Below are 17,553 nucleotides of genomic sequence, written 5' to 3'. Positions count from 1 at the left end.
ATTGAAAGCTTTGTCGATTGTGTGTGTGTTGTGTGGTATGTCCGTTTGTAGTTGTGCTAGCGATTTGTCAGCTTTATTCCGTTAACAAACGAGACTCCGGCATGCCCATGCGGTACGCGTAAAGCTTACTAGAGGGATACGTGAGGCTCTGGCACGCGCGATCGAGCCAGGCTATCATGGCCTTCCATGTCCGGGGCTGCATGCGAGCTACACTGAAAGGACCATCTTTTGTCACTTACAGGTGCACATAACCCGCTGAACACCGATAGTGATGGGGATCTGGGATTCCAATAATTCGCCGTGAACGATGATTTCCCAGTAAGTGCAGGTCAACAGCAATTCCTGATTTCGGCCTAACCGCCATTTCAGAAAAAATGCAAAACATTACGTGTCCAAACCACTGGTGCTGTAGCTTGCTTAACAGCTCTGCAGCCGTTCTCAGGCCCAGTATGGATTCTACAAGATTTGAGAAAGTTGATAAAGGGTACAGTTTCACTGGATAACACGTATATATTTTGCATAGTTTACACATTAAAAACCTATGTGTATCGATCAGGAAGCAGGCTCAGACGGTCTCAGGCCCAGTATGGATTAGACCAGATTGTACAAAGTTGAGATAGGGTACATTATCACTGGATAGCAGGTATATAGAGCATAGTTTAAACATTTAAAATCTCCGTGTTCTCTGCATGGATTACACAACAATTTAAAAACTAGAAAAAAGGAAATGTATTTCAAGCGTACACCATGATACACTTTTGGTGGTATTTTAAAATCTTCATTTATATTTCTGTCTCAGTAAGACAGCCCAGACTCTCTGCAATAGGAAATTAGATGCATACAATTATTTACCTAATGTCTAGTGATTGCAGAAATCTACAAATTACTATTCACGGGAACAACTTCCGTCACAATTCTCAGAGGCGATGCTGACCCTCAATTAATTAGTGTGTGGACACAGCAAAAACCTTTCTTTGTGAAGAAAGTGTTGCTGTATCGCAGTACCGTTGATCCCATCGCCGTTACTCATATCCATCCAATTTTGATCACAGGGAGAGATGTAAACATGGTGCTCACTGCCTATCATGATCTGTCACGTAACTTTGGAGTGCAAAACACAGAAGCCACAGGACATAGGCGATTCAATTGGATTGGCATGAGAGGGAGGGCACATTTAAAAATGTGCGCTGGAATGTCACCCGTCTGTGGGTAGGAAAACTGTTAAAGCTGATGAGAAACCACCACTGCATCTCATTGTGAGTCGAAGTCCATAAAAATGGAAGCAATTGATCATCTGAAGCTTGATCCCGGCCAGCGGGACAGGGCATAGCTGCGTCTTAACCATCATCTTCTATCAGTTCACCAAATTTGAAGTGCCAGTCCCAGTGATGGATTTGACAGCCCAGACTACACAGCGGAGGAGCAGGGAGAGGTAAACAAACATTGCAAATGCTGGGGCCCTGCATAAGCAAGGGGGGCCCACTCGTGGGCGTCGGCACTGGCACTGGGCCCCTCATAGTATGGCGGTGTGTCTGACGGCAGGTGTGCACCACCGTCAGAGACACTTGATTGCATTATGAGGGACCCTGTGCCAGTGCCCGTGCCCACAAATCGGCCCACCCACCTGTCCAGGGCAATGGCACTCGCACAGTTGCGTGCGCTCGGTGGTGACCCCGGCCATTGGGGGGAGGAGGCTGCCCAGTTAGGGAGGTTTACAAAATGGCATATGTTGATGTGGGACATTCACCTGCTGCTAAAGGCGAAATTGGTCAAGTCCCAGGAACAGGCGGACCAAAGAAAACAATTTTTCTGGCAACCTATGTGTCATCAGGGTAAGGTGGGACAAAATCCTTGGAAACCCATGCATGGTTCATTTTAATGAAGGTTAGATCATCCACATTTTGGGTCGACAGACGGGTCCTTTTTTCTGTCCGTAATGATCCAGCAGCACTGAAGACTCTTTCTGATAGCACACTTGCAGCTGGGCATGTGAGCTCCTGTAAGGCATATTGTGCCAATTCAGGCCAGGTGTCCAGTTTAGCTGCCCAATAGTCAAATGGGAATGACCTGTGAAGGAGAACATCCATATGGGAGGAAAAGTAGTTTGTAACCATACTTGACAAGTGCTGTCTCCTGTCACTTTCAATCGATGCATTATTACCAGTCGTGTGAGCGGGACTTGAAAAATCAGTCCACAACATGGTCATGAAACCCCTGTCTCCAACGCCACTTCTGATGTGTCCACCACCAACACCGCTTCCAAGTTGCCCCCGGCCCCTACGGCTCGTGTGAGAGCCATCACCGCTGCTGTGTGCTGGGAATGCCTCAACCAACCGGTTTACCAGAGTAGCTTGTTTGTTAGCCAATATTAGGTCAAGGTTCTCCTGTGGCATGATGTTTTTGAATTTGCCTTTATAGTGTGGATCCAGGATGCTGGCCAACCAGTAGTCATCATCGTTCATCATTTTGGCAATGCGGGGGTCCCTTTTTAGGATCTGCAAGGCATAATCTGACATGTGTGCCAATGTTCCCGGTGTCAATGATGCACTGTGAGTGCTGGGTGGAGGAGCACTTTCTGGCAAATCCACATCCCTCCAGTCACGCACAAACCCTGTACCAGACCTTGTAAAGCCAACATTTTCTCTTGCCTCACGAGAAGCATCCTCCTCCCCTAAATAATCATCCCCATCATCATCCTCCTCCTCTTCTTCCTCCAACTCGTCCACGACAGTTCCCTGACCAGACAATGGCTGACTGTCATCAAGGCTTCCCTCCTCCTCTTCCTCCTCATCCATCTCGGCTGCAGACGCCTGCTCCTTAATGTGCGTCAAAGTTTGCATGCATGAGCAAACGCATAAGTGGGATGCTCATGCTTATGATGGCGTCGTCTGTGCTTACCAGCCGTGTGCATTCCTCAAAACACTGAAGGACTTTACAGAGGTCTTTCAGCTTCAACCACTGCACACCTGTCAACTCCATGTCTGCCCTCAAGTGCCTGCCCATGTATCCTCCCACAAATGCATTACGGCCTGCCTTTGTTTGCACAGCCACTCAACCATGTGCAGGGTGGAGTTCCACCTTGCTGCATCGTCGATAATTAGGCAGTGCTTGGGAAGGTGGAGCAATCGCTGCAGCTTCTGCATACAACTGGAGTGTACCGGCGACTGGCGGATGTGCGAGCACAGTCTTTGAACCTTCTGGAGCAGGCCTGTTAAATCCGGATAATTAGTGAGGAAGCACTGCACCACCAGGTTCAAGGTGTGAGCCAAGCAAGGTATGTGTCTGAGTTTTGAAAGGGCTATGGCTGCCACAAAATTCCCGCCGCTATCACTAACTACCTTGCCTGCCTCAAGATGTAGACTGCCCAGCCATGACTCAGTTTGTCGCTGAAAGTAGTCGGCCAGTACCTCTGCGGTGTGTCTGTCGCCCAAACACATCATATGCAACACAGCCTGCTGACGCTTTCCACTAGCTGATCGATAGGGGGACACCTCGTTTGCAACACTGTCCACTGCGGATGCAGTGCTCGTGCGACTGCGCTCTGTGGACCAGCTTTCGCTTCTGGAGGAGGAGGAGGAGGAGGAGGGTCGAACGCCTACAGACAACTGTTTCCTATACCGTGGGCTAGGCAGCACTGTGCCACCACCGCTGTCCCCTGTGGACCCTGCATCCACCACATTAACCCAGTGCGCAGTGATGGACACGTAACGGCCCTGGCCATGCCTACTGGACCATGCATCAGTTGTGAGGTGCACCTTTCCACTCACTGACAGCTTGAGTGCATGGACAATGCGGTCTTTCACATGAAATTGGAGGCTGGGATGGCTTTGCGAGAAAAGAAGTGGCGACTGGGTAGTTCATAGCGTGGAACTGCGTAGGCCATTAGTTCGCAGAAAGCTGCGCATTCAACCAACCGATATGGCATCATCTAACGAGATTAGTTTGGTAATGTGGGTGTTCAAAGCCATTGTTCGCGGATGAGAGGATGAGTGCTTTTTTGTCCTACTCATAGTCTCTGGTAGGGTGAGCTGGACTTTAGAGCTGGATATGGTGGAAATAGCAGTGGACATGGCGGACTGAGAGAGGGTTGATGATGGTGATGGAGTTGGTGTTCTTTCTGATGGCCTAGATTCAGTCTTTCGTTGCAATAACAGTGTGATTCCCTGAATGATTTGCCCTTGCGACAACAACTCAACATTTGCTGCTGGTGGTGTGCTAACCGGTGGACTTACAGTGGGGGAAACAATGTTGCATTGCTGACTACCTTCTTTGGGAGCAGTAGCACATGTGGTATGTGAGTTGTGGTAGTCCATCCACGCTTGCAAGTGCATGGTGGTTAAATGTCTTAGCATGCAACTGGTATTCAAATTTCTCAGATTTTTCCCTCGGCTAAAGGTCTTCGTGCACATCTTACAGATTACTTTTGCCTGATCATAAGGATTTTGTTCAAAAAAGTGCCACACTGCACTCTTCCTACTAGGGAAGACAGTTTGAGGCCTTGCACGCTGTGCTTTTTTGACCGTCTGGCCAAGCTGTCCTGCAATTTTTGGGGTTTTTGTAACCCGTTTTTGGACTGCTCCGGGCCTGTCAGATAACAACTGTTGTGATGTCGATGCCCGCTGCGGATGCTCCTCCTCCTCTTCTGAGCTATTGGCAGCGGCACACTCTACCCCAATGGATGCCAATCTGGGTCAACAACTGGGTCATCCATCACCTCCTCTTCAATGTCATGTACACCTTCCTCTGTGTCACCGTGTATGGTGGTATAGTATGCTGGAGGGGGCAACTGAGTTTCATCAGGGTCAGATTCTGGCTCAGTACACTGCAAGGACAATGTAGTGCTCTGAGTGAATGTACCAGCAGATAAATCTAGCAGTGGCTGTGCATCAGTGCACTCCATGTCAGATTCATCTTGGCCTGGGTAATTCATGATTTGACTTGATAACCCAGGCATGGTATGTGAAAACAGCTCCATGGAGTAATCTGTAGTCTGGCCTGCCGCATCCTTCAATTTTGGTAGGGGTGAAGGACACAAGGAAAGGTGTGGTTCATGACCATGAGCCTCCAATAATGACTCAATGCTTTTATTTTTTAAAACTTCAGAAGAGGAGGAGATAGAGCTGAAGGCTGAGTCAGCAATGTAAGCCAAAACTTGTTCTTGAAGCTCCGGCTTTAGAAGCGGCTTACCTACTCTCAGAAAAGGGAGCCTTTGAGGCCTTGTGGAGCCAGACGATGACGCAGCCTCAACACCTCCATTATTAGGTGCTATTTTGCTTTTGTCACTACCAGCAGATCCACCACCAACACCATCATTACCAGCTGCCAACCCCCGCCCACTTCCACGGACTCTTCCACCACACTGCCTCATTTTTTGGAAAAATTTACCCAAATTTACACCAACTCTCTGGTACTGTAAAACAAGGTACAAGGTGTATATAGTACTGGGGAGAATTGGAATGTCACTACACTTCAGGACACTGTGGGATTCAGTCAGGCCCTGTTTATTTAACACCGCAATATGACAGGCAGATTCTCTATGCTGTTAGAAGGGTGTATAGAGGACTGTGTAGAATTGGAATGTCTCTACACTTCAGGGCACTGTGGGATTCAGTCAGGCCCTGTTTATTTAACACCGCAATATGACAGGCAGATTCTCTATGCTGTTAGAAGAGTGTATAGAGGACTGTGTAGAATTGGAATGTCTCTTCACTTCAGGACACTGTGGGATTCAGTCAGGCCCTGTTTATTTAACACCGCAATATGACAGGCAGATTCTCTATGCTGTTAGAAGGATGTATAGAGGACTGTGTAGAATTGAAAAGTCTCTACACTTCAGGACACTGTGGGGTTCAGTCAGGCCCTGTTTATTTAACACCGCAATATGACAGGCAGATTCTCTATGCTGTTAGAAAGGTGTATAGAGGACTGTGTAGAACTGGAATGTCTCTACACTTCAGGACACTGTGGGATTCAGTCAGGCCCTGTTTATTTAACACCGCAATGTGACCGGCAGAAATTGCCTAGTGTATGACAAACTACAAGGTGTATATAGAATTGGGCAGAACTGGAATCTCCCTACAGTGTAGGTCTGTAAGAACGGAACTCCTCAACTTATCCTTACAGAGTCACACACAGATAGCTTCACTGTGGCCGTCATAACAGCCGTTACACGGTACTGAGAGAGGAGCGTGCACGTACACCCCTGTCCAGTGTATGTAAAATTGTCAAGCTCCGTGTTTTAGTATAGGGGCTGACACACGCTGTCTCTCTATAGTTTTGAATGTAATCAAACAGCAAATATACCAAACTGTTTGAAAACCAGACAAAACTATAACGTGGAGGTCTGTAAGAGCGGAACAACTCCTCGACTTATCCTTACAGAGTCACACACAGCTTCACTGTGGCCATGATAACAGCCGTTACACGGTACTGAGAGAGGAGCGTGCACGTACACCGCTGTCCAGTGTATGTAAAATTGTCAAGCTCCGTGTTTTAGTATACGGACTGACACACGCTGTCTCTCTATAGTTTTGAATGTAATCAAACAGCAAATATACTAAACTGTTTGAAAACCAGACAAAACTATAAGGTGGAGGTCTGTAAGAACAGAACAACTCCTCGACTTATCCTTACAGAGTCACACACAGATAGCTTCACTGTGGCCGTGATAACAGCCGTTACATGGTACTGAGAGAGGAGCGTGCACATACACCGCTGTCCAGTGTATGTAAAATTGTCAAGCTCCGTGTTTTAGTATATGGACTGACACACGCTGTCTCTCTATAGTTTTGAATGTAATCAAACAGCAAATATACTAAACTGTTTGAAAACCTGACAAAACTATAAGGTGGAGGTCTGTAAGAACAGAACAACTCCTCGACTTATCCTTACAGAGTCACACACAGATAGCTTCACTGTGGCCGTGATAACAGCCGTTACACGGTACTGAGAGAGGAGCGTACACCGCTGTACGGTGTGTGAAAAATGAACGCTCAGTAACTCACAAGGACAAAACAATAAAATCTGGATTGCTTTGAAAAAAGCAGTTTGCTCAGCAGTGGGCACACAGCAATGCAGCTACCAGGTAGCCTTAAGAGGCAGCCTAATAACCAACAGAGCTGATGCACCAAAATATAGCCTCCCCTTGCACTGCACAGTGACTGGTGTGTTGTACAGGCAAAATTGCTAGCAGCAGAATCAGTTTTTGGTATCTTCTTCCCTGCCTAACACTCTCCCTACAGAATCAGCAGCAGCTCTCCCTATTCTGAGATCAGCATGAGTAACATGGCGGTCGGCGTCCCCGCCCTTTTATACCCCCTGTGACGCCCCACAAAGCAAGCCAATCACTTGCATGCCCTTCTCCAAGATGGTGGTGACCGCTGCCTATGCCATCACGTTGCCCACAGTGTCCGTTCTTCCTGATTAGCTGCAAAAAGGGCGATCAAGCATATTTTGAAACGCGACTTTGGTGCTAAAGTCGCCGACCTCGTGGCCGACCTCACGCTAAGGTCGGGTTTCGTTTCATGAAACCCGACTTTGGCGAAAGTCGGCGACTTTTCAATTTTTTCGACCGGATTCACTCAACTCTAGTGTCAACGTCACTTTGCCACCAATACGTTGTCCTGTCGTGTTGCGGTCGGGTTAGCCGAGTCTATGGTGCCTGCAGTTTATGGGCTTCCAATGTGGGCTGCGGGATCTGGCAACAAAGGCTGGTTCCGTAGTGCCAATAGGACAAGCACCCCCTGTAGGACTGTGGGTTTCGATAACTGCGGCTGGCTCGCGGCCTTACAACTTTGTTTTTCATGGGTACCTTCTGCTACCCATCCGGGTTCCAGCACCGTCAGCTGGTTCTCGGCAGTGCCTTTGGCTTAGGTGCCTCCTTCTCGGTATCCGAGTTCCAGCAATGTCTGCTGCTCCTTGGTAGTGCTTTCTAGCACAGGTACCTCCTGCTTAGTAACCTGGTTCCAGCACCGTCAGCTGGTCCTCGCTTGTTCCATTGGCTCTTGCAGCTTCTGCTAACCATCCGGGTTCCAGTACCGTCAGCTGGTTCTCAGCAGTGCCTTTGGCTTAGGTGCCTCCTTCTTGGAATCCGAGTTCCAGCAAAGTCTGCTGATCCTTGGTAGTGCTTTCTAGCACAGGTACCTCCTGCTTAGTAACCAGGTTCCAGCACCGTCAGCTTGTCCTCGGTAGTGCCATTGGCTCTTGTTCCTTCTGCTGCCCCTCTGGGTTCCAGCACCGTCAGCTGGTTCTCGGCAGTGTCTTTGACACGGGTACTCCCTCCTGCCCAGCCTGGTTCCAGCACGCCTGCTGTTTCTGGGTAGTGTCAACGTCACTTTGCCACCAATACGTTGTCCTGTCGTGTTGCGGTCAGGTTAGCTGAGTCTATGGTGCCTGCAGTTTATGGGCTTCCTATGTGGGCTGCGGGATCTGGCAACAAAGGCTGGTTCCGTAGTGCCAAAAGGACAAGCACCCCCTGTAGGACTGTGGGTTTCGATAACTGCGGCTGGCTCGCGGCCTTGCAACTTTGTTTTTCATGGGTACCTTCTGCTACCCATCTGGTTTTCAGCACCGTCAGCTGGTTCTCGGCAGTGCCTTTGGCTGAGGTGCCTCCTTCTCAGTATCCGAGTTCCAGCAATGTCTGCTGGTCCTTGGTAGTGCTTTCTAGCACAGGTACCTCCTGCTTAGTAACCGGGTTCCAGCACCGTCAGCTGGTCCTCGCTAGTTCCATTGGCTCTTGCAGCTTCTGCTACCCATCCGGGTTCCAGTACTGTCAGCTGGTTCTCGGCAGTGCCTTTGGCTTAGGTGCCTCCTTCTTGGTATCCGAGTTCCAGCAATGTCTGCCGGTCCTTGGTAGTGCTTTCTAGCACAGGTACCTCCTGCTTAGTAACGAGGTTCCAGCACCGTCAGCTGGTCCTCGGTAGTGCCATTGGCTCTTGTTCCTTCTGCTGCCCCTCCGGGTTCCAGCAACGTCAGCTGGTCCTCGCTAGTTCCATTGGCTCTTGCAGCTTCTGCTACCCATCCGGGTTCCAGTACCATCAGCTGGTTTTCGGCAGTTCCTCAGCCTTCTTGTAGCTTCTGCTACATTTCCAGGTTCAAGCTTTTAGAAATGGTTTTTGGTTATCGCTCTGGATCTCCCTGATGACAACCCTGAAGACGACGACCCTGAAGACCACCCCGAAGAAGACGACGACCACGAAACGATGACCCTGAAAACGATGACCCGGAAGACCACCCTGAAGAAGACCAAAAAGATGTCCCTGAAGAAGATGACCAAGAGGGCAAAGAACATGAAGACAACCACCAAGATACAGAACAACAAGAGACAGAAGACCAAGAAGCAGAAGGCCAAGAAGCAGAAGACCAAGAAGCAGAAGAACAAAAAGCAGAAGAACATTAAGCATAAGACTAAAAATCAGAGCAAAAGATATTATCTAAATTATAATCAGAAGAAGACTAAGCAGTGTATGGGGGTGAGTCCATTCCTCCTTGTGGTGCCCCTGGAAAATGCCTGCTGCTGCAGGCCAAACTGAACACGGACAAATCGTGTTGTAAATCTTTTGTGACAGGCAGAACGGAAGGTGTAATCTTCAAACTTTTATAGATAACAACTACAGGAGTGACTGTCACAAATAAGAATATGAAGAAGAAGAATCGGAAGAAGATGAAGAAGTAGAATATGAAGAAGAATAATAGTTGAATAAGAAGAATATGAAGAATGTAAAAAAAAAAGAATAATAGGAAGAAGGTGAAGAAGAAGAAGAAGAAGATGAATAAGGTGAAGAAGAAGTTGATGAAAAAGATGTTGCTGCTGCTGCTGAGGATCATGAAGGAGAAAGTGTGGGAGAAGTAAAAAAGAAGGTGAAGAGCATGGAAGTAGTGAAACATACATATCTGACAAAATATATAAAAGCTTAACATAGTCAATATCTTTGTAACTCCGAACGTCTTAAAAAAATTAATTCCTGCTATTTCATTTGATTGGGCTAAACCTCTATGACTTTTATGTCTCCTCCACCTCCCCCAATACATTCTACAATATTCTTTGTTGTTTTTCTTCATGTAGAATTAACCTACAAGGAAAGAAAGGGTTTTTTTAATTCCAATATTTCTGTCCCATTGACTTGCATTGGCTTCCTGTATCGGAATCGGCGATATCCGATACTTTTTGGGTTTTTGGGTTTTCGTCCGATCCAATCCGATCCGATATTTCACGATTTCGGATGGTATCGCTCAACACTAGTCATGGACCATGCATGAGTTATTGGGGTCTGTTTCAGTAAATACGTGGTGGGTAAAAGAGCAGTGTAAGCCTTCTTTGCTGGGATCCCTGATATCTCATGCAACAAGTCATTTTTTTCCAATCCACATTTCGATGGCACAAAATTATGCATGGCCCATGGCTGAGTACTTCTGCGCCATTATGATATGTTCTACTGTGGGTCAATTGATCAGTCAACTACCTGTGTTACTATCATTACAATTTTCTACCAATAGTAGTCTATGAAACTGATGTTTGTTCCGCCTGAGTGTGGATGGGAAAAAAATAAAACGCTGCATGAGTTATGAGGGCTCCCAGAAAAGAAGGCTTACATCGATCTCTTATCCACCACGTTTTAATTGAAATTTCAGTTTAAAGTTCAAAATGCTTGTCCACCCAGATCCTGATGCCTCGTACATGGCCCATATCTGACTGCTTCTGTGCCTTTATAAAGTGATTTACTGTGAGTCAATTGATCAGTCAACTACCTATATTACTATCCTTACATTTTTCTACCAATAGTAGTCTATGAAACTGATGTATGTGCCACTTGAGTGTGGCTGGGTAGAAAAAAATTCACATGTTGCATGAGGTATCAGGGCTCCAAGTAAAGAAGGCTTCCATCGCTCCCTTACCCACCATGTTAATTGGAACTTCAATTAGAAGCTCTAAATGCTGGCCCAAATCCTGATACCTCGCATACTGACCATGGATGACTGCTTCTGTGCCATTATAAAATGATTTACTGTGGAACCCTTTAATGTTTAGCTTTCAGAATCGCCTTTCTTCCACCCGTAATGAGTGCCCCCTAGTCCTCAGCTCGGTCCTTGGAAGGAACAAATCATGTGCTGGCCACACATATATTTATCCATGTAAATGAAATCCCCTCTGAGGCATCTTTTTTTCTAAGCTAAACAAGCCCAACTATTCCAACCTCTCCTCATATGAGAGGCCTTCCATCCCTTGTAATAATCTAGTTACCTGTCATTGAACTGATTCTAACTTCTGAATATCCTTTTTAAAATATGAAGCCCAAAACTGGATCCCATATTTTAGATGTGGCCTCACCAGTGATTTAAAAAGGAGTAATAATACATTGGGATCGTGGGATTTTATCTCTTTTTTTATAAATCCTAAAATCTTGTTTGCTTTTGCAGCTGCTGCTTGACATTGAGTAGTACTGCTCAGCTTACATGTAACGAGAATACCCAAGTCCTTCTCTTGATCTGTAGCCCCGTGTATACTCCTATTTAATGTTTATGAGGCAATATGATTACTCCTTACTAGGTCCATTACTTTACATTTATCTATATTAAATTACATTTGCAAAGTGTTTGGCCATTCAGTCATCTTATTCAGATCATTTTGCAATATTGTAATGTCAAGGTCAGATTTTAATATCCTGCATAGTTTGGTGTCGTCAGCAAAGACTGACACTTTACTCTCAATCCCATCAATAAGGTCATTATTAAAGAGGTTAAAAAGAATCCTAGCACAGATCCCTGTGGTACCCCACTGCTGAATATATCCCATTTAGAGAACGTACCATTTATGATAACTCTCTGTTTCTGGTCATTTAGCCAATTCCTTATCTATCTGCATATAGTTTCCCCCAGTCCTTGCTTCTGTAGTTTAAGTATAAGTCTGCTATGTAGAACTGTATCAAATGCCTTTGCAAAGTCCAAATAAATCACATCAGCCGCATTACCTACATCCAGATTTTCACTCACCTCCTCATAGAAACTCAACATGTTAGTTAGACATAACTTATTCTTCATGAATACATGTTGCTTGTCTGTTATTACATTATTCTTTGCAACATATTTCTGCAGGTCATCTCTTATAATGCTGTGTAACATTTTGCACACTACCAATGTCAGGCTTACTGGATGGTAGTTGCCCGGATCCACCTTCTTACCTTTCTTAAATATTGGTACCACGTGAGCCATTGTCCAATCTTGTGGCACCACCCTTGTTACAAGAAAGCCTAAGAATTATTGAGCTCAATTATCAGTATCCGTGGATGAATGCCATCTGAGACAGGGGATTTATCAGTGTTTAAATTGCTCAGAAGTAAATGCACTTCTTTTTGTATTACACTAGTTATATCAGGTTGTGAGTTTTGAGTTTTGCCTTGTTGAATGTTTCCTCTAACAGACAGTTCATTGGTAAACACGTATGAAAAGTGCCTGTTTAATATCTCTGCCTTTTCTTTGTCCTCTTTGATTATCTTGTTATTGTCATCTTTTAAGGGGCTGAGACCATCTATTTTTTTCTTATTGGCATTGACGCATATATAAATAATGTTTGGATTTATTTTATTTTGGCGTATAGCTAATGTGGTGCCAATATTCAAAAGGGGTCAAAAACTTAACCTAGAAATTATAGGCCAGTAAGCTTAACCTCTACTGTGGGTGTAATCCTGGAGGGTTTTCTAAGAGATGCTATGCTGGAGTATCTGAAGAAGAATAACCCTCATGACCCAATATCAACATGGGTTTATGAGGGACCGTTCCTGTCAAACTAATTTGATAAGCTTCTATGAAGAGGTAAGAGATAAGTTCCAGACTGGGAACGCAGTGGACATGGTGTATATGGACTTTTCAAAAGCTTTTGATACAGTGCCACACAAAAGGTTGATACATAAAATGAGATCAGTGCAGATAGGGGAAAATATGTGTAAGTGGGTTAAGAGCTGGTTCAGGGATAGGAAACAAAGGGTGGTTATTAATGGAGCACACTCGGATTGGGTCGTGGTTAGCAGTGGGGTACTGCAGGGGTCGGTGTTGGGCCCACTTCTTTTTAACATATTTATTAATGACCTTGTAGGGGGCATACAGAGTAAAATTTTAATATTTGCAGATGACACTAAACTTTGCAGGATAATCAAGACAGAGGATGACAATTTAATATTGCAGAAAGATTTATGTAAACTAGAAGCTTGGGCTGATAAATTGCAAATGAGCTTTAATGGGGATAAATGAAAGGTCATGCACTTGGGTAGAACGAATAAGATGTATAATTATGTGCTTAATTGTAAAACACTGGGCAAAACTGTCACTTAAAAAGACCTGGGTGTATGGGTGGAAGACAAACTCACATTTAGTGGCCAGTGTCAGGCAGCTGTTGCAAAGGCAAATAAAATGATGGGATGCATTAAAAGAGGCATAGATGCTCATGAGGAGGATATAACTTTACCCATATTCAAGTCACTAGTGAGACCACACTAAGAATACTGTGTACAGTTCTGGACTCCGGTGTATAAGAAAGACTTAGCTGAACTAGAGCGGGTGCAGAGAAAAGCGACCAAGTTTATTAGAGCACTGGGGGGGTCTATAATACCAAGACAGATTATTAAACTTGAGGTTTTTTAGTTTGGAAAAATGAAGGCTTAGGGGTGATCTTATAATAATGTATAAATATATGAGGGGACAGTACAAATACTTTTCTAATGATCTTTTTACTCTTACACCTGTGACGGGGACAAGGGGGTATCCTCTACATCTGGAGGAAGGAAGGTTTAATCATAATCACAGACTCAGATTCTTTACTATACTAGCAGTGAGACTATGGAACTCTCTGTCGTATGATGTTGTAATGAGTGATTCACTACTAAAATTTAAGAGGGACTGGTGTAATGTTGCAGGGTATATATACTAGATTCCTTGATAGGGCGTTCATCCAGGGAACTAGTCTGATTGCCATATGTGGAGTCAGGAAGGAATATTTTTCCCCAATGTAGAGCTTAGTGTTTGCTGCATGGGTTTTTTTGCCTTCCTCTGGATCAACATGTTAGGCTATGGGTTGAACTAAATGGACTTAAAGTCTCCCTTAAACCTTAAATACTATGTTACTATGCTAATGTCGTTGGCGATTTGTTTATCTGTAGATAACAGAAAAAAAGAACTTAATATTGGGTACAGAAATCTTTGTTTGCAATTACACAGTTCAGACATTTTAGGTAGTTCTTGACCAAAATTTGCACATACTGTAGCAAGGATTTTGGCCCACCATTCCACACAGATCTTCGCCAGATCTTTTGGGGCTGTCACTGAGCAACATTAAGTTTCAGCTCACTCCACAGATTTTCTATTATTTTCAGGTCTGGAGACTGACTACTGCAACTCCAGGACCTTGAAATGCTTCTTATGGAGCCATTCCTTAGTTGCCCTGGCTGTGTATTTTGGGTTATTGTCATGAAGGAAGACCCAGACATGACCTATCTTCAGTGCTCTTACTTAGGGAATAAGGTTGTCTGACTAAATATCACAGTACATGACCTCATCTACTCTCCCTTCAATTTGAAACAGTCATCTTGTCATCTTTGCAGAAAGCACCCCCAAAGTATGATGTTTCAGCTGGGATGCGGTTCTTGGGGTTGTACTCATCCTTCTTCCTCCAAACACTGCAAGTGAAGTTGATACTAAAAAGATCTATTTTGGTTTCATCTGAACACATGATCTTCTCATATGCCTTTGTCAATCTTCAAATCGTCTTGGACATGTGCTTCCATGAGCAGGGGGACCTTGCATGCCCTTCAAGATTTTAATCCATTATGTGGTAGTGGGTTACTAACGGTAATGTTTGAGTCTGTGGGTCCAGCTCTCTTCAGGTCATTCATTGACCAGGTCCTCCCATGTACAGTAGTTCTGGGCTGATTCCTGACCTTTTTCAGATACATCATTACCTCAAGAGGCGAGATCTTGCATGGAGCCCCAGACCAAGGAAGATTGACGGTAATCATGTATTTCTTCCATTTTCTAATAATTATGCTAACAGTCGTTGCCTCACCAAGCTGCTTGCCTATTGTCCTGTAGCCCATCCCAGCCTTGTGCAGGTCTACAATTTTGTACTTGGTGGTTTTAGGCAGCTTTTTACTCTTGGCTATTGAGTGTCTTTTATACATGTAACAAGTTTAAAAAGGCGAAATTGATACAGTTATTGACTGCAGATTAGGAGGACTTCTTAAAGAAAAACTAACAGGTCTGTGAGATCCAGAACTATTCTAGAAATCTTATTATGGAATAAAATTCAATTTTATTATTTAAAAATCATACATGTGATTTTCTGGTTATTATTTTTAGATGCTGTTTCTCACAGTTGAAGTGTACCTACAATAAAAATTACAGACCTGTGCATTCTTTGTAGGTGGGAAAACTAGCAAAATCGTCAGTGTATCAAATGTTTATTTTCCCGACTGTATATACTGTATACAGTATATATGACATGGGAGACTGGGGTTCAAATCCTGGCTCTGCCCTGTGGAAAAATAAATTAAAATAAATTATATACCAAGGCTCCTAAGACTGTAATACCTACTACCTTAGGTGGCTGTCATAGCATAGTGGTTAAAGTGCACAACCGCAAATGTGGGAGACTGGGGTTCATATCCTGACTGTGCCATGTTGCAAATAATATATACCAGTAGTGGTCCTTGGGCAATACTCCTAACACTATATCACCTACCTCAATAAACATGAGAGTGTCATGAACAAAGAGATTCATGCCAGCTCAGACGTTGCTCGGATTAACAAGGTAGAGCAGCAAGAATGCTCTTGTGTGTTGGGTGCTTCTGTTAGGTCCAAGTTCATGTTCTGTTTGTGGGCGAGTTAACATTCAGGCTTGCTTCCTCCATCCCCTCCCACCATCCACAGACAACAGAGAGGTGATTATGCTCCTCTTCATCTCGTGACTGCTGCACGGACATCACCTCTTTCTCCTCTTCCTCTTCCATTTGTTTCTCGGCTCCTGCACCTTCACTAACAATTTGTCTGGTACCATGAGCCCCCATGGTACCAGCTGCAATCCACTCTCCAATGTCATCCGCCAGTGCAAAAGCTGTCTGGAGCTTAGAAATATTACTATCACTTCTACAACCTCCTCTGCTTCCACCTCCTCCTCTGGGACCACCACCTCCTCCCACAGAATATCCATAGTGTGCTCCATCATGTAGATGACTGGGATAGTGATGCTGATGATGGCATCATGAGCGCTAACCATCTTAGTAGTCATTTTGAAACTGTGCAGAAGGGTGCATAGGTCCTTTATCTGTGCCCACTCTGCAAGAGTGATTTGCACCACGCTCAGACTACGTTGGTCCTGGCTATGCATAAGGAAAAACTGCACCAGGGCTCATCATTACTACTACACTTGCTGCAGCATGTGCAGAGTGGAATATTACTGTGTTGGCACATCGCATATCAAACTATTAACCGGTATGTCAATGATTTGTGGGGGCGAATGGCGGAAGTGAGCACAAAGCAACAGTGCTTTCTGCAGCAGCACATTCAGGCTGGGATAGTGGTGGAGAAATTTCTGTATCTCTAAATTGAGGACACGGCCTTCCCTGGCTCCAGATTCAGTGGAGACATCCATTGCTCAAACTCGGCCTGGAAAGCTGTTCACAACTCTTGACCTGTGTGACTGCAATCTGCAAGGCATATTAATTTCAACACTGTCTCAACAGTGCACAGTTGGGGGATTCTCTCTGCACTGTTGAAATGCATGTCTTATTAAGGGAGAGGTTGAGGGCACAGGTGGAGGCCCTAGAGGAGGTGGAGGAGGCAGAAACAGTGGAAGAAGTGTTAGATATAGAGGTTTGTCCCGCATGCCTTGGGGATACCAAGACTTGTAGAGCAACCCTTTGCCTGCTTGCCTGCCCCAACAGCCACTAGAGACACCCAGTACCCAGTCACTGAGATGTAATGCCCCTGGCCTTGGTTGCTTGTCCAGGTGTCAGCAGTTTAATCCAACCTGATCATAATGGGTGATGCTGTCTGTGACTTGCTGGTGTAGCACATGCACAGCTTTGTTAGAGAAGTAATGGCGACTGGGCAACTGCTACTGGGCGACTGCGATGGCCATCAGCTTTTGGAAGCTGTCTGTATCCACAAGGTGGAAAGGCAGCATTTCCATGGCCAACAGATTGGAGATGATGGAGTTCAAGCTCTTAGCTATGGCATGTGTATGAGGAAACATTCTTTTGCATGACCACAACTGCGGGACTGAGGGCTGGTTGCTGTGCTGAGATAGGGTGGAGTACAGAAAACAGGACAAACTGCAGGACTGTGATGAGGTGCAGGCAGAGATGGTATGTTGGATTGATAAAGATGTAGTGTGCTCATTGAGATAAAAACAGCAGGCATCTCCGCTTCAGTAACAGCTGATGGTTTCTCGCTCCACCCAACTGTAGGGGTTAAACAAGTGGAAGTTCTGCGGCCGCAGACCTGTGTGAAAACGCGGTGCCAGAGGAAGAAGCAGCAGATGCAATTAATAGGATGGCTGATGATTGGTGA

The sequence above is a fragment of the Dendrobates tinctorius genome, unplaced genomic scaffold (genome assembly GCF_039654945.1).
Source record: "Dendrobates tinctorius isolate UK_male_01 unplaced genomic scaffold, ASM3965494v1 ptg000098l, whole genome shotgun sequence".
NCBI classification, from domain to species: Eukaryota; Metazoa; Chordata; class Amphibia; order Anura; family Dendrobatidae; genus Dendrobates; species Dendrobates tinctorius.
This window is presented reverse-complemented; position numbering follows the sequence as displayed.